The sequence below is a fragment of the Rattus norvegicus genome, chromosome 16 (assembly GCF_021556685.1).
Source record: "Rattus norvegicus strain SHRSP/BbbUtx chromosome 16, alternate assembly SHRSP_T2T, whole genome shotgun sequence".
NCBI classification, from domain to species: Eukaryota; Metazoa; Chordata; class Mammalia; order Rodentia; family Muridae; genus Rattus; species Rattus norvegicus.
In genome coordinates, this window is record NC_141549.1 from 30,144,865 (window position 1) to 30,169,282 (window position 24,418).

The window sequence follows — 24,418 nt, forward strand, 5'->3', positions numbered from 1 at the left end:
CCCTGAAAATTCAAGATATCTTACTGTTTGCCAGATATAAACAGTAAGATGAATATATTGAAAAATATTGAAATAATTGTAGGTGATCCCTATAAATCATAAGTACATTATACCTAATAATGATCCATTTATTCATTAATCAGTTTTGCTGAAATATGAACTCGAGGAAATATGAAAACGATTGTTTACATTTTACATTTGTTTTAATGGTAAGTAAATAATACAATGGTTTTGTGCCTGAGATAGAAGTCTAAAAAAAAATCTAAAAATGGGTGTTAGCAGTGAAGATCCTTTAATTTCCAGAATGCAAGATGAGTGCCTGGAATATATGAGTGCTCAAAATTATAGAAGTCATAACCGTTCAAGGTTACTAAAAGCCAGGTCTAAGGACTTTTGGGACTAACTATTCTATCCATCATACAGCATGCCATGCAAAAGAAATGAGCTCAGTGTTTAGGGCAGAGCTGGGATTCAGTAGAACGTGGAATGAATAGATAGCATAAGCAAGTGCTTAGAGTAATGCAAGACCTTCTCTCACCAGCCAGCTAATATTGAGAAACAAAGATGAAAAAGAAAAAAGCATTCCGTAAATATTAATGTAAATGCTATTTTTAAAAATAAAGTGAGAAAAATAACAATCTTGTCTTAAATGTGTCTTTAATGAACACTTGTTTGTTAAAACAAGAGATGCTATTTATTTATTTATTTACTTTATTTAATACATATGAATGCTCTGTCTTCACACACACCAGAGGAGGGCATCAGATCCCATTACAGATGGTTATGAGCCATTATGTGGTTGCTGGGAACTGAACTCAGGATCCCTGGAAATGAAGTCAGTACTATTAACCACTGAGCCATCTCTCCAACCCCAAGAAGTGTTAATTTCTAAAGTTAAGGATAGGGATTTAGTTCAGTTGTTAGAGTATTTGCCTAGGATGTACAAGCCTTGGGTCAATCTCTATCACTGCATAAAACTCGGTGTGGTTGCCTAGTACTCAGGAAGTGAAAGTAGAAAGATCAAAAGTTCTATGTCATCTTCAGCTTCAAGTTCAAGTCCAGCCTGGGATACATAGGATACTGGTTCTAAATTAACTTCTTATTCAATTAATTTCACTGAAAAGTAAAAGATGACAATCTCTAGAGTAATTCAAAGCTATGTCTTTACTTTAAAAAACAATTTTAGAAGCTCTATGCTAATAGCCACTGTATCCCAGCCATATTATTTGCTTTCCTTTTAGAGGACAAATGTTCTGAAGACTGTTTTCTAATATAATTTTCTGGAAGAAGTAATAAAATTAAAATGAGCAGATTTCTATTACAAGATAAGCATGTGACTTTATTTTAAATGGTATCATGAGCAAATTGCCACTAACAGGTTTACATGACTTTGTATCATCTTCTTGTTCAATTATGCAAAACCCTTCACTTCAGCTCACAGAACGTGCCAGTCATATTCAGCTCCGGCGTACGACAAAATCCAAATCAATGGCTGCTTGAAAAGGCAGAAGTGCATTTTACTAGAGTTAAAAGATGCTTGGAAATTCGCTGCTAGATTGTTCCTTAAGGTTTTCTCAGGCCCATATCCCTCCACTAACCTCACAGTCATTTTTGGAGGACAGCCCTTTGAAACAGTATACCCAGTAACAAAGTAAGAAGGTGATTCTTAAAAAACAACCGAGTTTTTGACAAAAGATACCAAAAATGCCTTTACCTCAAGGATATGAATCTAGGAATTTGGTCACTTCAGAACAAGAAAGGGAAAAAACTACAGTCAAGCTCCATGTGCCAATTCAGGAGAGCCTGTGAAAGCTGACTGACAACTAGCTGTCTCTTCTTGAAGAAACATCCAGATCCTGGTGAAGATGGAGAGGGTCCAGGTTGTATTGACTATGATCAGGTAAGAAAACTGGGAAAAGAGCGTGAGGCTCTTACATAGAATATGCTGGAAGGAAACACCAGCTTGTACATTTGTTATACTGCATTTCATTTAGGCAATTAATGATGTGCATAGTAAATAATCTTCAGGGCCATAGCAGTCAATTACACACCCAGACCCAGAACTGTATAACTGCAGATCATTTTCACCCATGTGATAGCTTTGAGGATTCATGATCTTGTGCTATTAGAGACAAAATCACACTGTGCTTTGTGTCTCAACAGGCAATGTGATATAATAATTAGAAATGCAGGTTTAGAAACATAAATCACAATCCTGCTTTGTTGTTTCATCAACAATATGAATTGAGTGAGTTACTTAATATCTTTCAATCCTAGGTTCATCATCTCCAGAAGTGGAGATGATAACACAAAAACACACACACACACACACACACACACACACTCACTCACACACACTCAAACAGACACACACACACACACACACACATACACACACACTCAGAGCTGGGGTGAGGGTTAAATGAGTTAACGAATGGAAGGCATTTAAGCAAGTCTTTGGACATGGTGAGAACTTTAGTTCAGTGTCTATCCACTGCAGATTTGGATTGTAGAAAGGATGCACTGTAATTGTAATCATGCAGGTAATGCCCCCAAGTACCATGCAGTGCCTTGGGAAGTGGTTGTATTATCCTCAGTCTATAATTAATTCTTTCCTATGATGAGTAAGGTATTCTAAAATCTTTATGAATTATTGTAAAATCTTATGAATTTATGAACAATTAAGAAACAAGGACAGGTATTGGGTAGATGGACACAAGGATAAATGTGTGTGTGTGTGTGTGAGAGAGAGAGAGAGAGAGAGAGAGAGAGAAAGGAGAGAGAGAGAAAGAGAGAGAGAGAGTGCAAAAGAATTGTAAGAATTGTATAAAGAGAGAGACAACATGTCACAAAAGAGATGTCGGGTATTTTTAAAATGTGGTAAAGACAGAAGAAATAAGGTGGATTTTGTAAGTAGAAATACAAGGCTAGTAATCTATATAAATATATGTGAATGGAGTCTACCTAAAGTACCTCGTGAGTGAATCCTCTCATTTACTACATTCAGGTAGGCTAGTATTGAGTTCCGAGAAGAAGCTTGAGATGAGTGTCTTATGGTAATATGCTGGAAGGCAAAAGCATTTACTCAAGGAGAAATTGAAATCCAATGCCTGGCCTTCCTCTATATCATTTGTATTTATATATGAAAGTATGTTGTTTTCTACAAATTCTTAGATTATTTTCAGCACATGAGACTTATTAGTGCTCAATTTTTATCTTAGCTAATTTTCATCACAGAATATAGAGTTTAAGGCTGGAAAGATGGCGCTGTGACAAGAGTACTTGCTACTCATACATCCACATTCAGTTCCTAGCTCCCAGTGGAGGCTTGCAGTTCCATGGAATCTGTAATCCCCTTCTGATCATCATGGGTATGAGAATCATGTAGACAAACATTTACACACATAAATAAAATATTTTAAAATTAATAAATCAATGAAATCTAAGTCATACTTATGCAGAGCCTTCAGAATATTGACAGATTTCATTATCATGATTTTTGAGAGTTTGAATGCTGCAAATACAAAGCCAAAATTATCTTGAAGAATTTTTATTTTAATTAATATCTATTTTTGCCTAATTAAAAATTCAGCATCTTTCTTGTCTATTAGGTAAAAACTGTGAAAACTATTATTAGGAGATCACTAGCTTCTACTAGCTCAGAAGCTAAGAATGAGCATCTCAAGCCTACAGCCAAGCTCCTTACTTTTCTGTCACCAGTATACCTGATGTTGACACCAACGTATTTGGTAAATGATCAACTTATGACTTTCATTTTATGACTATATAAAGCTCATATAAGCACTTCCACAGAGCAGCCTGTTATTCACAGTGACTTGTTGACTGTGTTTCTGAGTCATGGTCATTCATGTATGGTTCAAAATAAACTCTTATCCTCTTTCAGATGGAAGCTATATTTTGCATTATCAATTTAATAGTAATATAATAAATATGTGTATGATAAAAATATAGATGTTTAAAAATTATTCCTGGTATTTCTCTAGTAGAAGAAAATAACACTGACAAGATGTTATATTCCTAACAATCTGCTTCGTATGCTGTTCTTGTTTGGTTGGTTTGGTTTGGAATAGTGGAGTTGAAGTCCAGACCTTTAGCGTATTACACAAATGTTCTACCACTGAACTACATTCCCATCCCTATGTTTAAAGAAATTAAATTAGGCTTTTGTTTAAATTATTTATTTAGCTAATTCAGATTGACTGTGTTCAGCTAACAATGAAGTCCTTGCTGTGAAAAGAAGACAAAGATAGGAATGAGGTAATGAGTTTTATGAATATGCTTGATGCCCTGCCTGGGTCACATTCATATGCTAGTATGAAAATAGCAAATGAATATGCAAAAATTATGTAAATTTACACAACAATCATTTTGAATGAAAAGGTCAAATGTCAGAAAAGCAATGTATCAACCTCTTCAGTGCAATTACTTTCTGTTACGTTTCTCTGGGCATTTTCAGACTAAAATATGTGCAATTTCTTATACAAAGAGCAATGTAAACACAACTTGTTCTTTATGCACTGAAGGACAATCCCTATCAGAGCTTCCCCGCATTCCTATGTTTAATTGTGAATCACTAAATCCAGTTTACCACTCAACAAACATTTGCTGGCACCTATTTTGTGCAAGGTGCTAAATTAGATGGAAGCAGAACAATGAACAGCCAAACAATGTTACTATTTTCATTGAACGAAGTAGTTGACTTAAGTTCTCTGGAAATAACAAATGTTTTTAATGACCTAGAATTTACTCACCAAGGAACAGATTTCAGCATTATCTGTCATATGCCCAAATGTCATGTCTCAAACAAAGGCCACTATATGAAACTTTCTACAAAAGGATAGGTCCTGCAGAATTTGAAGTTAGAAGCCTAAGGAAGAGATACTATTTGAATGAGGAGAAAGCATAGGAAATAAAGCAGTTGACGTCACACAGCACTCACAGGAAATTCAGGTTGCCTACAGCATGCAGAAGACCACCCAACGACAAATGAATAAATGCAGGTTTTCTACCATACACACTTTTCAACAAACCCACAGATCTTTTTACCATCACAGAAAATAGGAACTTCATAGTAAGAAGCAACCAGAAACTGAGGGGTGAACATTTGTAGATCACTAGAACATCTTTTTGATACACACAACTAAAAATATACACAAGTAGTGGTAATATCTTAGTAATCAAAGTTTCTCTTAGGTAAATCTAGAGGTGTGTGTGGAGATGGTGCATGACTGCATGTGCATGTAAATGTGTAATTAAAAACACTCACACAAAAAAGAAGAAACCCTTACACATTGTATTCTTCAATGTCATTGGAAAGAAAGTTCAAGAGAAAAAGCTACCAAATATAGGTTATTTCCTTTCTATTCTTTGCCTTTTCTGAGCCAAATTCTAGAAAGTGTAAAATGTTGGCTGAAGTTCTCAGGAAAAAATTTTCTCAGTAACAGATTGGGAATCTGTGCTAGAGATGAAATCTGGAAGTCTCCCAATAGGCTTCTGTCTTAAAGGTTGGGTCCCAAGTTTGGAAATGGGAGATAGTGAAACCTTGAAGAAGTGAGTAGGCCTTGAGGAAGGAACCTTTCAGGGAATTCTGGTACTCTAGTATCTTCCTCCTTTGTTCCTTCATTTCCTGGCCATTAGGTGTTCCTTTTCACTGACACACGCTCTCCCCTGTGATGTGCTATTCTCTACATGCCCACAGGCCATGGAACCACTCAACCCTGGATGGAAACCTACAAACGTATTTTCAGCATTCAATCCAACTCATGGGCCCCAAGCATCCCAAGATGGTACATTTGAACATACATCACAGAACCATGTCAAAGGTTTAGATACCCATTGTATCAATTATTACCCATCAATTGTTACCCATTGTAACAATTATTTTCTTTTTATATGTGATAATCTCAGTGTTTATCACAAGAATAAAAAGCACAGCAAGAGAGACTCTGAGTGTCAGGTATAGGATTTTGCAAATTCCATGATTCTGTTACATTTATAATTTAAATTGAAACTCTTGTCACTTAGACTACTCCAACAGAGATGAATTTTTAACATAACAATTATCTAGGGGCTATTGAGATCACTCAATGGCTAAGAGTACTGACTACTCTTCGAGATGTCCAGAGTTCAATTCCCAACAATTACATGGTGGCTCATGACCATCTACAAGAATATCTGTTGCCCTCTCCTGGCATGTGGATGTATATGCATCAGAGCACTCATACATTAAATCAATCAATCAATCATTCAAATAAATTTTTTAAAATGTTTAGAAATATAACTAAATGAATTCAGCAATTAGAATGGGACATATGTCAAAATAAACAAACACTAACTACTGAGAACTAGTAGAGAGGAGAGCTGATGGCCTGTAAACAATAATAATACGTGTGTGTTTGTGTGTGTGTGTGTGTGTGTGTGTGTGCGAGCACACGTGCATGCACGCATGAATGTGTATATGTGTGTGTGTATGTCTGTGTGTGTATATATATATATGTGTGTGTGTGTGTGTGTGTGTGTGCATGTGTATAATACAAACTATTTAAATCGAGATTTATATAGTAAGCGATTGTATGTGTGAATTTAAGGAGTATTTGGGAGCCTGTTGAGACCTAATTTAGTATTTAAATAAAAAACTCAAACTGAAAAGATTTTTATAAAAGAAAAATATATAAGGAGGTAAAATCATGAGACACTGATAAAATGCCTAAACACCAAGGAGGTGGTTTACAAATAAAATATCACACTATTTTAGGCACAAAAAAATCTAAATTGTATGTAAAAAAACATTATCTAACTCATAAACAATTTCTCCTCTGTAGTGATAAAGGTGAAGATTTAGTGGAAAACTCCAGAGTCCATAGAAATGCAAAAGTTCAATCCAGATAGTATGATAAACTGTCAATCATTTCCAGTCATTAAATAAGACCTTTAGGGGTACAGAGAATCTAAGAAGAATATTTATTGTATACCTCCCAAATGCATTAGAACTGAGCAACCTGAAGACCAGAACGATAAAGTAATGAGTACATGATGATCAACGTGGACAGTACTTGCTAACGTAGAAGTCCAAGGGGAAGGCAGCACACATAATGAGAATGCTTACAGGAAGTGGCTGACAATGCTCTCAAGATGAAATAAGTGCTTTAAATAAAATGCTTTTCATGTACTCTTCACAACAGAGTAGTTTTAAATACTGACCTCAGAACTTGAAATTGTGGGTGGAAGGAATATGTAGTAAAAAATGTCTCAGTTTCAAAGTAAGAAGTAAATAGTATAGAGTTAATGCTGGTGTATGGAATGAGAGAGAGTCAGAGAGATAGACAGAGATAGAGAGACAGAGAGACAGAGAGACAGAGAGAGACAGAGAGACAGAGAGAGACAGAGAGAGACAGAGAGACAGAGAGAGACAGAGAGACAGAGAGACAGAGACAGAGAGAGATTTAACTCAGATTTGTATGCATGGGCACATTCAGAACAGAGGAAGATGCTGGATACCTTTCTCTATCACGCCCAGCCTTATTTCCTTGTGATAAGGTCATTTAATAAACCTGGCAGCCAGCAAGCCCGACCTATCTTTCTAACTCTGGCCCCAATAGTGCTGGAGTTATTAAATGCAAGTGTGGCCACACCTTAATTTTAACATATGTTCTTAGGATTATGAACTCATACCTGGTACAGCCAGCACTCTTACTCACTCAGCCATCATCCTAGAACATTCTTTTTGACAACTTTTAGCCAAATTCTCTGATCATCCAATAAATTTAGATAATACTAAATAATCTTAAGCAACCAAATTAAAAAGTTATGCTTTATCTCCTGTATAAGAGACAAAAAATAAATCTTCAGGGAACTATTTTCATGACATACCTCATTTACCAAATTCTTTTTAGCTTAATATTTTTATATAACATATGTATATTTTCCTATACCTTTTACATCATCTTTAAGATATTGAGAATGCCTAACATGATAGAAATGCATCCTTTACTATTTTTTTTTACTATTTTTTTTTTGGTTCTTTTTTTCGGAGCTGGGGATCGAACCCAGGGCCTTGCGCTTCCTAGGTAAGCGCTCTACCACTGAGCTAAATCCCCAGCCCCGAAATGCATCCTTTAGGATATAATAAAAGATGTCTAGACTGCTCCAACAGAAATTATATATATATATGTATATGTATGTATATATATATATATATTCCAATAGCATGCATGAGAGATGAGTCTAATAAACACTGATAACTAACAACCACTAGAGATGAGAACTCTGTTCATGTACACAACAAATAATATTCTTTAAATACTTTAAATTCAAGGTTAAATTCAAGGTTGGTTGAGTCTTCATATATGAAATGTGCAGATACAGAAGACCAACTGCAAAGACAAAAATGTCACCTCAAAGTGCATGCAACAAAGACTGCACTTAGGTAAACATGATCATGGCCATCCATTGTTCCAAAGGATGGCAATGCATAAAAATACAAGTCTCAGAAGGAAATCGCTGATATAAACAGAAATTACTAAAACCGTTAGAAGATGAAATTAATATAAGTCAAAGCATAAAATATTTAAAGCTATAGAGAATAAACATGTTTAAAGATTGAAACATCTCTGAAGATTTCAGAAAAGCAAATAAACCCTGAGTTATAAAGGAAGAGGATTATAAGGCTAATACCGAAAGACAACCAGGTACAAAAGAGAAGTTTACTATTGAAACTTTGGCAATGTATACTAAATGAGAAAGATGAGGAACAGTCTGCAATGAAATATTAAATCCCATGAAGAAAAAAACCTTTATAAGCTAACAATCAGAAAATAAGGAATATATTTATTATTAATGTATATTTTGGAAAGACGATCAAAGATCTATTTTCCAAAGAAGACTAAATAGACTCTGAAAAAATGTATTCTGTACCTTACCTTTTAATAATGAACTTTTTCACTGTAGTGTAAAATATTCAACAACATAAAAGCACGTTGTAAATTATTCTAATTTTAAAATAGAGCAAGCAGAACTACCATCCCAAAGCCTAACAAATTTCAAACAAAAATTATCAATGTTAATTATTTTGATGCAAATTTTTACATAAATCGCTAGTAGAATTCATTCCTGCATTTGAAAAGTTTAATATCAAGTGGCACAAGAAATTCTTGCAAATAATAAAAATTACTGGAGAAATATACATATGAGTGATCTTATTTCTGGAAATTGGATAATCATTTTCACCAATAAACGGGGAGAGAAAAATCATAAAATCACAACATTATGATGAGAAAGACATTTGATACATTTCATTTCCTTCTAAAATATTATGAATCACAGAGAAAATAGAATATTGTTGACCCATAATGATCATTTAAACATCAGTGGCCAATGTCACTCCACATATTAAAACACTAAAGCAATTACAATTTATGGTTTGGAACCTCAAAGTCTCTCAATCATTTGTCAACATTGAATCGTAATATCTAGCTAAATATAATTACAGAAAGGTTACTTGTGTAAATAACGGAAATCATATGAAACCTCATAGGCCATGATGAGACTACAATAAAACTTTATGTGAAGAAAAGATAATATCACTGTAAAAACTGCAAAATCACCAAGTTTAGATGAAATATAGAGATTTGACAAGTTCAAGATAGAGGAATATTAAAGAAGCAATGTTTATCCTCTATTTTCAGTTCAAAATACGTTAGAAGGAAAGTAAGAAAAATATTTATCAGAACAAGAAAAATATAATCTTTAGAAATCGTCTTAGGGACAGAGTTATATGGCATCAGTCTGTGATGAAAACATCAGAAGGAGCCAAGAAGTACTCAAGAGAAGCTACAGCAGAAAGGCGATGTGGTCGCTTTCTTACGTGATTCATATAATCACAGTGTGTGTTTTCCCAAAAGAACTAAAAACTCATTAATCTTAATTGAAACATTAATAAATTTTAATGGAAACATTTTTATTTTTCTATATAAAAAAATTCCCTTTGATGAATATTCCAGAACATTACCAAAAGGAAAGGAGATGATTGGTGGAGGGAGGTGTTTGTTTTATAAAATTGAGGATACCATTAGCATAGGAATTGATAGTCAGTGAAAGATACATCCACAGACACATGTCTGCGAACAAGTATGTATATACATACATATATTTCTGAGTATATTTTAAAAGTTTTCCTTGGTGCTCGTTTTGGCAGCACATATACTAAAATTTGAACGATATAGAGATTAGCATGGTCCCTGAGCAAGTATGACACGTGAATCGTGAAGCGTTCCATATTTTAAAAAAGTTTTAATTGGACCTCTATCTCATTCCATGTGCAAACCTAAGTTTCAATTACTTTAAAAACAATTAAAAAGTTGCAAAGCAATACGAGATTCGAACAAAAGAAAATATGGGCCATCGCATGTTCATATGAAAAACTTATTACAAAAATAGGAAATGCCTATTTAAGACCAAGAAATACCACTCTTGGGAATATACCCCAAAGATGCCCCACATGCCAAAGGGGCAAATGTTTCACTATGTTCATAGAGGACTTATTTGTGATAGCCAGAAGCTGGAAACAACCCAGATGTCCCACGACAGAAGAATGGATACAGAAAGTATGTTCATGTACTCAATGGAATACTATTCAACTGTTAAGAACGAGGACATCCTGAGTTTTGTAGACAAATGGATGGAGCTAGAAAATGTCATCCTGAGTGAGATAAGTCTGACCCAAAAGGACGTGCATGGTATGTACTCAATAATAAGTGGATATTAGGCAATAAAGAAAAAAGAAAAAGTACAGAATACCCAAGATACAGCCCACAGAACTCAAGAAGGTCAACGAGCTCAAGGCCTAAGTGAGGATACCTCAGTTCCACTTGGGAGGGAGGAGAAAGCAACCACAAGAGGGGAAAGAGGGAAGGACAGGGGAGGAAAAGTGGATAGAGGTGGGGCGTGATCAGGTATTAGGTGGGGTAAAATGACTGCAGCCCTCAGGGACAGCAGAAAGAATGGAAACAGGCAACTTCAGAAGGAAGGAGGTTGGGAGGACCCTCTAGAATGTACTATAGACCTGGGAAGGGAAAGACTCTCTGGATTCAAAGGGGGGGACCCTAGATGTGGGCCCTACAGTGGTGAGAGGGAGCTTATTGAATCCACCTCCAGCAGAAAGATAGGGCATCAAGTGAGGGGTGGGGTTGCTATCCCACAACCAAACCTCTGACCCATAATTGTTCCTATGGGAAAGAAATGCAAGGAAGGAAATGGATAAGAGCCTGAGGAAAAGAAGGTCCAAAATTGGAATCCAGCTCAAGGGGAGGCCCCCAAACCTGATATCACTACTGAAGCTATAGGGCATTCACAAAAAGGGACCTACCATGACTGCTCTCCAAAAGACACAACAAGCAGCTGAAAGAGTCAGATGCAGATGTGTGCACCCAACCAATGAACAGAAACTGCTGACCCCTCTGGTTGAATTAGGGAAAAGCTGGAGGAAGCTAAGGAGGAGGGCAACCCTGTAAGAGGACCAGCAGTGTCAATTAACCTGCATCCCTGAGATCTCTTAGACACTGGACCACCAACCAGGCAGCATACACCAGCTGAGATGAGGCCTCCAGCACATACACAGCAGAGGACTCCCTGGTCTGGGTTCATTAGAGAAGATGTACCTAATCCTCAAGAGACTGGAGGCCCCAGGAAGTTTAGCCGTCTGGTGGGGTGTGTGGGGTGGGGACATCCTTGTGGAGACAGGGGGAGAAGTGCTGGACCGGGGTTGGGAGGACAGTGGGCGGGGAGAAGGTGTGGGATTTGGAACTTTCCAGGGGTGGACGGGGAGGAGAATGAAATCTGGAATATAAATATTAATTAAAAAAATAGGAAATGCACAAAAGTATGACAGAGGTAAATTCCATTCTATTTCATTTTAATTGGATACTTTTTATTGCATTTCAAATGTTAATCCTTTTCTCAATTTCACATTCATAAACCCCCTATACTGTACCCCCTCCCTTTCTTCTATGAAGGTGTTCCACCGCCCCAACCAACCCTCCCTTCACGCCTCCATTCCCTGACATTCCCCTACACTGGGGGGAGGGGTTCAACCTTGGCAGGACCAAGGGCTTCTCCTCCCATCGGTGCCCAACAAGGCCATCCTCTGCCACATATGCAGCTGGAGCCATGAGTAGTCTTTGGGTAGTGGTTTAGCCACTGGGAGCTCTGGTTGGTTGGTATTGTTGTTCTTATGGGGTTGCAAGCCCCTTCAGCTCCTTCAATCCTTTCTCTAACTCCTCCAGTGGGGACCCCATTCTTAGTTCAATGGTTTGCTGCTGGCATTTGCCTCTGTATTTGTCATGCTCTGGCTGAGCCTCTCAGGAGAGAGCTATATCAGGCTCCTTTCAGCATGCATTTCTTGGCTTCATCAATAGTGTCTAGTTTTGAGATAGATAGATAGATAGATAGATAGATAGATAGATAGATAGATAGATAGATAGATAGATAGATCCTGTATATATATGGGCTGGATCTCCAGGTGGAGCAGGCTCTGAATAGTCATTCATTCATTCAATTTGTACTCCAAACTTTGTCTCTATATTTCTTCCTATGAATATGTTTATTCCCCCTTTTAAGAAGGACTGATGCATCTGCACTTTAGTTGTCATTCTTCTTGAGCTTCATGTGGTCTATGGCTTGTACCTTGGGTAATTCGAGGTTTTGGACTAATAATATCCAGTTATCAGTGAGTGCATACCATGTGTGTTTTTCTGTGATCGGGTTACCTCACTCAGGATGATATTTCCTAGTTCTATCCATTTACCTATGAATTTCATAAAGTCATTGTTTTTGATAGCTGAGTAGTTATTGTGTAGATGTACCACATTTTCTGTATCTATTTCTCTGTTGAAGGACATCTGGGTTCTTTCCAGCTTCTGGCTATTATAAATAAGGCTGCTATGAACATAGTGGAGCATGTGTCCTTGTTATATGTTGGAGCATCATTTGAGTATATGCCCAGGAGAGTTATAGCTGGGTCCTCAGGTAGTACTATGTCCAAATTTCTGAGTAGCCTCCAGAATGAATTCCAGAGTGGTTGTACCAGTCTGCAATCCCACCAATAATGGAGGAGCGTTCCTCTTTCTTCACTTTCTCACCAGAATCTGCTGTCACCTCAGTTTTTTTATCTTAGCCATTCTGATATGTGTGAAGTAGAATCTCAGGGTTGTTTTGATTTGCATTTCCCTGATGACTAAGGATGTTGAACATTTCTTCAGGTCCTTCTCAGCCATTCAATATTCCTCAGCTGAGAACTCTTTGTTTAGCTCTGTACCCCATTTTTAAAAGCGTTATTTGACTCTCTGGAGTCTAATTTCTTGAGTTCTTTGTATATATCAGGTAGCAGCCCTCTATCGGATGTAGGATTGGTAAAGATCTTTTCCTAATCAGTTGTTTGCCATTTTGTCCTAATGACAGTGTCCTTTGCCTTACAGAAGCTTTGCAATTTTATGAGGTCTCATTTCGCAATGCTTGCTCAGAGCATAAGCCATTGGTGTTCTGTTTAGGAGAGACTCTAAATTGAGAAAAAGTGTCTTCACAAAATTGACCAGTATGGAAATACATGGGGTGCTACTGTGATTGATGGCTGTTGAAGGAGTACCCAGCTCACAGTGTGGGTGCCACCCCTGGGCAGGTGATTCTAGATGCTGTAAGAAAGCAAGCTGGAAAACAGCAATCCTCTATGGTCTTTGCATGAGTCCCAAGTTTCTACCTGGAGCTTCTTCCCTGAATTTTTGGAGTGTGACTGAGGGTTGTGAACTAGAGTAAATTCTCCTCCTCAAGTTGTTTATGACCATAGTGCTTAAGACATAAAAGAAAACCTAAGACATTCACCAGCTTAGTCATCTTATTTAGATAGCATTTTCAAAGGAAAACTAAATTTTAATAAAATAAAAATTGGTAGACCAAATACATTCTTTTAAAACTAAATATTGCAAGGTTAGTTAAAATACTGGCCGATAGAGGGAAAGATGCTGCAGCTATATGCATGGAAACACACAGTCCCTGAGGAATGCTCAAGAGCTCAAGTGGGCAGATATGGAGAGGTGGAGTAGAGCAATGTGTAGTAGTGTGATGATCCTTGGTGTTAGGCTAGAACAAAATTCAGCAAATTCAACATGAGAAGCATATGTTTTTGTTTCCACAAACTGTTTTAGCAACGACTACAGATTTGTGACGTACCAAAACTTTCAAAGTTGATCTCCTCATAGATATTCAAGATCAAACATTCTAGAGACAATTGAAAGACTGCTGGTAGCCTAATCCCAGACCATTTGGGTAGTTTGTGTTAACTCTCAGTATTTGCTTTTAAATACTTCAGAGTTTGTGCCTGCTCACCTGTATGTCCACCTGTGTATGTAGTGCCTATGAAAGTCAGAAGAGAACATCAGATCTTCTGCAATTAGACAATTGGAACCCACCAGTATGCACGGTACAAACCAAATCTGTGTCTCTGCAAGAGCAGCAAGTGCTCTTAACTACTGAGCCATCTCTCCAAGACTCTTAGGTTTTATCTAAATTGGATTCAACCTCAGGGTCCTCATCAGTTACTTCCTAGGTTTGTTGGGTGGATCAAATATACAAGATAGAGATAGATAATTTATGTATTTATGATTATGCATTTCTAAATCATATATATGATTTAAAAGTTGTCAATACACATAAATACCAGTATATATGATGTTACTGTTATTTATTAGTCAACCAACATGCATACATCTACTAGATGCCAGATTAGCATTCAATTCTATTGGTACATGAAACATATCTTGTATTAATATATATAATCATAACACAAGTTAGTCATAGTCCTGGGAGACAACAGAGAAAGGAACAAGCCCCCAAAAAGCACATGTAGTGGTTCGAACAGAATGTTTGCATACTTGTACCTCATTGATGGAACTATTTTGGAAGGATTACAAGGAGTGATTGCATTGGTTTCCAAAGCTCAAGCCATTCCCTGTAATGTTCCCTGCCAGTCTGATCATGGATTCTAACCCTATGCACCCATGAGCCATAAACTAAATGCTTTCTTTTACAAGTTGTCAAGTAATATTTGGACAATAGATAAATAACCAAGGTAGAAAGGCAGTTAATAAATCTGCTTTAAGATGAAGCTGCAAAGGTAAGTTGTGAAAAGTAGAAAAACTTATAGAAGAAATTGTAAGCCATAAAAGAATATAACACGATGTGAAGGAAATTCAAAACCCTCCTTTAAGCATTAGTGCTATGTTAGGTAACAGTGAAGAAATATGAGATAAAATGGTTCAGGTAATCAGTGGAATGAGCACCAGCATATAGAGAATCTATGACATCATGAACATGATCCAGAAAGCTTTGCTGTCAAGGAATGAGTGGCTGAATTGTTTTACCCTTCAAGTTCAGGATGTTCTGAAGATCATAGTTCCAGGGGCAGGAAGGCTGCTCAAATGTCCTCTTGGTCATTTAGAGCCAGAAGAAATAAAAACAAAGCAGCAATAGAGAAAACTTCTTTTAATACTTTCTGACTAATTTTGGGCACCCAAACAATGAATAGGGTCATTAGCTCCAGCACCTGAAAAACACAGGCATACATTTTTGGAATAGGAATGAGACCTGAGCACACTAGGCATGCCCATTGTAAACTGTCTGTGCATAATCCAAGAACACTTGCTTACTCTGCAGTGAGGCATCAATCATATCTAAGGCTGACAGAGGCATGGCAATGGGTCATATCCTCTTTAAGAGATTCTAAATATGCCTGAGGACAAAGCTGTAAGTTTATATGCAGATAGATACTTTAATAAACAATGCTGATTCTCATAGCTAAAATACTAAAGAGAAAAATTATTCTAATAAATTAGGTGTGTGCTGAAAGATACTAAAATTTTAACACTACAAATTGTTAGATTTTTTAAGAAAATAACAAAGAATAATCTAAATTTACTATTTGAATGTATTCATACAGTTCATCTACTCATGAAAAACAGGGGGAATAGCTTGTTACCTTAATAAAGAAATGAAGAATGTATTCCCCACATTAAATAAAAACAAAACAAAACATCATTTTGGCGTCAATCTTTATTTCTTCAGCAGTCAAATACTAAAGAAAACCAAGGCAGAGACCGAGTGTGCTGCTCAGCTTCTCCTCACTGTAACACGGAGCCAAGATAATCCCCACATTTTTACAAAAGACTTGTAGAGTCTCAGAGGTTTGGAGATTCCGGGCCATGGCTCACTGCCCTCACTGCACCTGAGTTCATAAAGAGGCATTGCTACATGACAGAGAGCATAGGGCAGAGGAAGACACTTTAGGAGGCAGCACATGAGAGAGAAATAAAGGAAGAAGCTCAGTCCTGACAGCCTCTTCATGGCTGCTCTATAGGTGAAAGAATTCCACTCAGTCCCACCTCTTAAAGACTGCCATCTCTCACTGGAGCTCGGAGCATGTATGACCTATCACAGAGCATGACGTGGACTGGCTGAGCTAACTACTGAGACCTTGACTCAAAGCAAAAAGAAATAATCGAAACTTTACTCCAATGTCTATAACGAAGCAAGTGGTTTAAAAAAACACATGAGCCACTTTAAAACAAATTAAATATGAATAAACATATTCTAATGTAAAACCCAAATGAAGACACAACGAATTGCAAAACATCAATTAAGGCATTTTTGCCTCTTTTTTGTTTTTCTTGTTTTATTCTGCCTGTTATTCTCTCTCTTCCAGGGTTTCCTTATCTTTATTCTATTCCTATTGAAGTTGTCACAAAGGAAATTAGAAAATGTTGGACCCCCCAGTGCAGGGGAATATGAGGAAGGGCAATAAGGGGGGATGTAAGGGGGAGAGGGAGGGGAGGGAATGGGGGCTTATGGATAGGAAACCGGGAAGGGGAATAACCTTTGAAATGTAAGTAAAGAAATACATAATAAAAAATTAATAAATAAAAAATAAATCACAGAAAGAAAGAAAGAAACAAAGAAAGAAACAAAGAAAGAAGGAAGGAAGGAAGGGAGGGAGGAAGGAAGGAAGGAAGGAAGGAAGGAAGGAAGGAAGGAAGGAAGGAAGGAAGGAAATGACCCTGACCACATCAGAGTAACCTTCTTTCTGGACAAGAGAACATCAAGGGTTTTCATGCTACTCAACTGTTTTCTCTACTCCTGATATTAGTATCTTGCCTTCTAAAGATGCTTATACAACAAGCAAAAATTAACTTATTCCCTTTAGAAATCCCTTCTAATTCATGCAACTTGGCAAAGTTAATATAGCACTCACTAAAATTAAGCTCAGGAAATGGCACTCTAACAAGATTCTGTATTAGGATAGAAAGGAAGATTAAAGCTACAGGGTATAGTTGAAGGCGGCATACAGGAAGAAGTTGGGTAGCCAAGTGTGAGTTCTAAAAGTAATACTCCTATAAGTTGTGAGCTCATGGATAAATAAAGGATGACATCTTCACAACATTTAGAAATTTACAGTAGACCTGACCTTGAGCACAAGGTGAGGCCTGATTTTGGATCCTAAAACTTGGTGTGATGAGGTCATGCATTTCACATACTCTGGCTAAGTGAACATTTATGATACTCTGCATGAATGTGAAGCTTGTGGTACAGTTGTTGAGAGGTTCTTCAAGTTGACTTAACAAAGAAACATTTTCAATTTGTTGTTTTATCAAAATTTGTTTGTTCCCAAATATATAATATTGAAGATACAGATTTTTAAATATATCTATTGAATTGTCTATGAGTAATATAAAATACCTGTCATTTCTACCAATATAACTTAAGGAAATTGAAGCTATAAGGGAGTTATAAAAAAAGAAAGCTGGTCATCAGTTACCATTACCACTTTTATGTAACAGGCTTAATTAACATTTAATACAAGTATATTAAATTCTGCATGTATATTCTGCATGTGTGAATGAAAAGTTATACATATTCAACTATATATTGTATATCCCTAGTCAAATCATTAGTCAAATAATAGTAACAGAATATATAAAGTTTTCTAGAGAAATCTCCATTTTCTACCTAACACAAGTAGTTGATAACAAAGCCTCCTCATTTAGTGAGCATTAGTATAGGCCCTCACTGTCCTGAAAGTCTCATGGGCCATAAAATGCTGGGGGACTGGCTTCTAACCAGAGCATCAAAACGAAAGTGGTAGCTCCTTAGCAGATGAGAAACAAAACATGCAAATCAGTCCTCTGGGTATTACCTGCCTGCCTATCAGATATGCAAGGCTAGCTAGATATGAGCAGGAATTGGAAGGAATCTTGTAGTATTTATCTGTATTTGGTTAGAGTAACAGGAGAGAACAGGAAGATGGAGACATTAACCAAATAGGATTTTGCTTTGAGGGTTATTTACAGAACGTAAAATATCAAGTGTAAATGAATGTATCATCCTTAATAGTCCCAGAGGACCCAATTGCCCTTTCAAATAAGCTTCTCTATTTTATTCATTTTTTATAGCACATAGCTAGGGTTAAGTGACAATTTTACATTTAATTTCATTCCCATCAAAGCAAATATTAATATTTAAAATATTACATCTTACAAGAAATGATCTTGAAAGAGCGTTCTCATTTAAGGGAGGAATTGCTTACCCTTGTATCAATAATGTGCTTACTTAAGTGATAAAAGTTCTGAATATTGCTTCCTTCTCATTGTTGGTATGTCATGGCAAACAATCTTTCAGAAGTTATAGGAAAGCTATTACCAGCCTTTCTCTGCTATTCTTTGGGGGATTAAATGCAAAGCTTAAATGGAGGAAAAGCAATGGGCAAGCCAGTTAAAAGCCTTTCTCTCCTAAAAGTATGTGATGTATTTCTATTCACTGTATTTTAAATATTAAACAGAATTCTATCTATTCATCTTTCATAGCATAGTGTCGTTACAATAATCTCCCAACTTCAGATGACACTTAGAAAAAGAGGAAAAAAAGAAAAAAGAGAAGTAGAAGGGATGAGAAAAGAGAGTTGTAAACAAATGAATTGAATTTTGTTTAAATTATATTTCATAGGTGTATATGCATACATACTTGTCACAGCACACATGTGAAGGCCAGTGGACAGTTTACAGGAGAGTCAATTCTCTTCTGTTACCATGTGGGCATTGAACTCATATTGGAAGCTTTGGCAGCAAGCGCCTGCTCCCTCTGAGCCATCTCCTTGGCACTGAGCACAGTAGTGGTTAGCTCTAGACAGCCATCATTAAGATGCAAAACTAGGAAGTTAATGCCAGGACTGCACAAAAAGCATTGGTTCCCATAACTACCCAGGAATGAGAGCCTTGTGGGAGTCTCACGTCCAGTGAAGACGTGCCATTCTGTCTGAAGAAGAGGAGCAGGAAATGTGAGAACAAAGTTTGTTAACAAAGATAGTAAGACACGCATTCTCCCTCTGCCAAGAAACACAGCTTAGTATCAGGAAAGATTCCTTAGACTCTGTTTCCCAGGGGACAAAGTGAAGGCAGTAAAGGAGCTTCTGCATCCCCAGCCACACAGAACATTGCTCAGGGACAGGTCACTCTTACCAACATCTACACTGACATTGGTGATAGGTGTGAACACCTAGGAGAGAATTTGAACCAAGAAGAAAGACTAAAGACCCACTAACTCCTTTTCAGAATTCATTAGAAAGTCTAAGCACAACCACCAAGGATCAATCTATACAGATTCTGACCACCGCCACCACCTCCAGCCTATCTAGTCATTTCAGCGCTCCATATACTTCCTCTCCTTCCCTTCCTGTACTCTCCCCAGATGGCAAGCAAGTCTTTATTCAATGTTTACAAACAATGCACTCACTCCACTTGACTCTTCTTGAGATAAGACACACCAATGGACATTTGAGGTGGCTTTGCTGTGGGAACTTCTGTCCAGGACTTTTAGGATGAAGAGAATGTAAGCAATTCAAAGAAATCCCTTCCTCCGGTGTCTCAGTCAGGGTTTTTATTTCTACACAAAACACCGTGACAAAGAAGCAAGTTGGGGAGGAAAGGGTTTACTCAGCTTACACTTCCACATTACTGTTCATCACCAAAGGAAATCAGGACTGAAACTCAAACAGGTCAGGAAGCAGGAACTGATGCAGAGGCCATGTTACTTATTGGCTTGCTTTCCCTGTCTTACTCAGCCTGCTTTCTTATAGAACCCAAGACTACCAGTCCAGGGATGGCACCATCCACAATGGACCCTCCTATCCTTGATCATTAGTTGAAAAAAAATGCCTTACAGATGGAGTTTCCTTTCTATGTGATAACTCCAGCTTGTGTCAATTTGACACATAAAACCAGCCAGTACACCCAGGAAGAACAACAGAGTAAAGTAGGTACATCCATTGAAAAGGTCTTAATTCCTCAGAATTCCTAGCTTGACTTTCAGGAGAAGGTGTTTCCCCCAAAGCCTGTTGGTGAAAACTATAAAAGATGACACTTTAGATGAAAACCAACAACACAAGATTAAAGGATGGAAAAATCAAAACAAAATATTGGCTATCAAAAGAATACAATGATTCTGTTAGTCAGCTTCAAATGAATGAAAATCTGTTAACTCCCTGACAAAGGGCTTAAAGAAATCACTTTAAAGATCCTAAACAAGCTACTAGACTCAGATGAAATCATCAAGAAAATTAGGAAAATAATTAACAGCATAAATGGTAAAATATAAAAACATGTCATAAGATAAAGAATAATCCAATAAAAAACAAAAACATATCTAAGAATTCAACAACAGAATTAAATAATCAAAAGAAAGAATCTGGAATGTAACAAGAGGCATTTAAGGGTACTTAATAAAAGGAGGAAATAAAAAAGAAAGTGTTGAAAAAGAAGAGAAGACCCCTACAGGCCTTATTTGACAACACTAAAAATGGTAATGATAACGTATTAGCTTAAGAAGACTGACAATCTAGGTAATTATTTATATAAATAAGGGTTCGAACTCCTAGGAGAATTGCAAACATTTCAATCCAGAAATTACAAAAGTCCCCAATGAGATTCAACTAAGAGAATAATTTATAGAGGCATTATAATCAAATTTTCCAAAAAACAAATACAAAGAAAGTCTCAGCAGCTTCAAAGAGAGAACAACTCATCATGTACAGGGATCCTTACAAAGCCATCAATATACTTTCTGGCAGAAACAGAGATAAGGGACTGATTTATTCAAAGCACTGAAGAGAGAAAATTGCTAACCAGAAATACTTCCCTCTGGCAAAACTTTCCTTCAGACGTGGAGGAAAGATATAACGCCCGCAACACGGTAGAAAGAGAAGCCCTTGACTACCCCTTAGCCATAGGTTCAATAAAGATTTGTGGATCCATTTCCTAGAGAAAAAAATGAATGGAAAGATCTGTGGGTACAGATAAGCTAAAAACATCCAGATAGAGAGAGTGGTGGAACAGATTTAGGCTCTAATTATATTCCAAGGAATTCCTATCCCTATCATCCCAGTCATCCTTGTGAGCAGAGATGAGTTTTGACCTAAAAAGCATATGGCCTTATCTCTAAGGTTCCCCCATGAGTTAGCTCTACAACTCTAGGAGATGGTATTAAGCAGATGTGAATGGTTTTAGTGCTAAATTTTAAAAGTAGCAGTTTACATAAGCATTGAAGCAACCTTGGGACTTATCAGCTGGACAAGTTTATTTGTTTATTTGTTTTCTTGTTTATTTTTTAATGCACCCTCATCTCTCTGGAAGACCTTGAGGACACTCTTCCCATAGCTACTTGATGTCCTGGTTTCTCAGTAACATCCACTGAGAAGCGTCAAGTGTAGACTAATATTAGCCTACCAACAGCTGGACAGACATGCACGTCAGCGCTTCCTGGGCCTCCTACCCAGGTTTAGTCCCAGTGATAGCTCCAAGTCTAATAATCCTTCCCAAATAACATTGACCACACACTAGGGACCACAATTTTACAACTTCTACCCAAGGCAGAGCATTTCACACCTCCTAGGCACTCAACCAATGGGACTAAGTAATGTAAGTTCCTAGAGAACAGCAAAGCTATATAGGATTATAGAGAATATGGTGTGAGCCACTACAACTGGTCTTTTAAAATATGGCCTTAAATAGACACAGAGGACTTCCAGAGTCTACACTCCCTTGAAGAAGTGTAGAAAATAGAATTGGAAGTCCTTCTCTCATTTTCTTACAGGAATGGTATAGCGTTGAATTCTACAGAGGAGCCTGGCACTTAAACAAAATTTCTGAACAGCAAGCTAGACCCTAAGATTTCTTCACTCTTTCCTTCATCTCAACCCTGTAATGAATACATTTTGCTGGTTCTTTGGAGTTTTAAATCCCAAGTGCCATTAAAAATCAAGATTCCATGTAAGGAGTTGTTCCTTTACCACTTCAGCTACTGGATTGGATGAAGGCTTTTATTACTGTGTGACCTTATAAGGCAGATGATAAACAGCTGAGTGTCAATGGAGCCCACTTCTGTCAAGTACTGACTCTGAGAATAGTGAAGAGTTAATCTTAATGGAACACTTACCACACATTCTCCAACTGGTTTAGTGACCGTGAGTGAGGAAAGAACATTTAGACTTGGCTTCAGTGTAAAATCAAAAAAAGAAAGAAGGAAAGAAAGAAAGAAAGAAAGAAAGGAAGGAAGGAAGGAAGGAAGGAAGGAAGAAAGAAAGAAAGAAAGAAAGAAAGAAAGAAAGAAAGAAAGAAAGAAAGACATCAGCAAACTCTTCAAGGTTTCCAGCTCAGTCTAGAAAACCTGCAGCTCTCCTCTCCAATATCAATGTTCTGGCTTATCTTGGTATACCAAAACATAAAAAAAAACATACATATTTTAAATGGAACAGCAACCAACTTGTTCAGAAATCACCCCCATGTGGAGTATAGAAATATGACTTACTCAAAAGTGAATCCAAACAGTACTTATAAGGGTGCTCACAGAGATCAAGATAGTGCAAGAACAAAGAATTTCAGGATATATTAAAAACCAAGATATCAAACATAAACCACAGAACCAAAGAATATCACACCTATAAAAAACTCAGTAGATCAAACATAAGGAAGGATTGGTAGTGTGGAAGGTAGGTCTGTGTAAGATAATCTGAAGAGCAAAATTTTATGGCAAAAGTGAGAATAGCTTAAGAGACAGAAAGAACACTACCCATCATAGCAATGTCAGCTACACTGACACACGCAAAGGACAAGAGGCACAAGAGAGAGTAGAGTATGTTTAAAAGAAATATTAGCAAACACAATTGAGGAGAATGAAATTTGCAGCCAAGAACAACCAATACGTTCAATAAAGAGATCTGAAGTGAGTCATGTCATAATCATGTCTGGAGCTAAAGAAGGGGGGGATTTGAAAGCAGCCTGAGAAGAGCAAAGCGCCCAGCAACAGAGGCTCAAAGGATGGGCAGTGGCTTTTCAGCCAAGACCTTGTAGACCAGGAGATTGCACAATGATACACTCAAACTCTTCAAAATGATATTTTAAAACTGCCAACACGACACACTATAACCAATACCCTCATCTTTCTAAATTGAAAATGAAATAAAGACTTATCTAGAGAGTCCCAGAGTGTCTTAACACTAAATCCTACCTACAAGAAACATGAAAGAGAATCCCTCCAAAGTGAAGGGAAATGATGCTATGGCGTTGTGATCAAAATAGGAAATTCGTTGACACAAGGAAATACATCTGTCAAATCCAAAGGACTCTAATATTGTGATTGTGAAAAATTAATCCAAGCTGTCCCTTGCAAAAAATGTGGAAAGGCAAAACTACTAAAATCTAAATGTTTAGTAATTTGCTAAGGGATTGAGAAATAACAAAAAAGTTATAACTCATGGCAAATACGAATACAAAACAAGATGACAGGCAATACAAGTGTGGTATTTATGTATTCAGTCACAGTGCATTTGTGGACAAGTATAGGATGCTACTTAAGCTTCAGAATGACCTCAAACAAAAGCCTTAGTGATCAAACTAATTTAATAATAATAATAATAATAATAATAAATATCAATAGTATTAGTTACAGACTTCAAACACACCAGTTCATAATTTTCTGATATATCATCCTCAATATCTTTCTACATGTCTTAAAGTCTTATCATATATCTTTTACTTTATTGGTTACCCAAAGATATTTTATATTATTTAAATTATTGGGACTATTGTGCAAAGTATTGCTTCCTTGATTTCCTTCTTGGTCTGCTACTGATTTTGGTAAGTTCCTTTGTATCCAGCTACTTTATCCAGTGTTTATCACTTGTAGGAGTTCCCAGGTGGCTTTTTCAGGGTTGCTGATGTATCCTCATCTCCCCCTCAGATAGAGGTACTTTGACATCTTCCTTTCCAATGTGGATGCCTTTGGTGTCCTTCATCCGTGTTATGGCTGTAGC

At 37.0% G+C, this 24,418-nt stretch overlaps 1 protein-coding gene and 1 non-coding gene across 16 annotated transcripts in view; one reads left to right on the top strand and one right to left on the bottom strand.

The window, feature by feature from the left end:
- The window catches only part of Marchf1 (membrane associated ring-CH-type finger 1), an 863,029-nt gene that overhangs the window by 805,854 nt on the left and 32,757 nt on the right, over nucleotides 1-24,418 (bottom strand).
- LOC120097656 (U6 spliceosomal RNA) lies at nucleotides 10,198-10,300 on the top strand. The gene has a single exon (XR_015640579.1). It is a non-coding gene; the product is annotated as a U6 spliceosomal RNA (small nuclear RNA).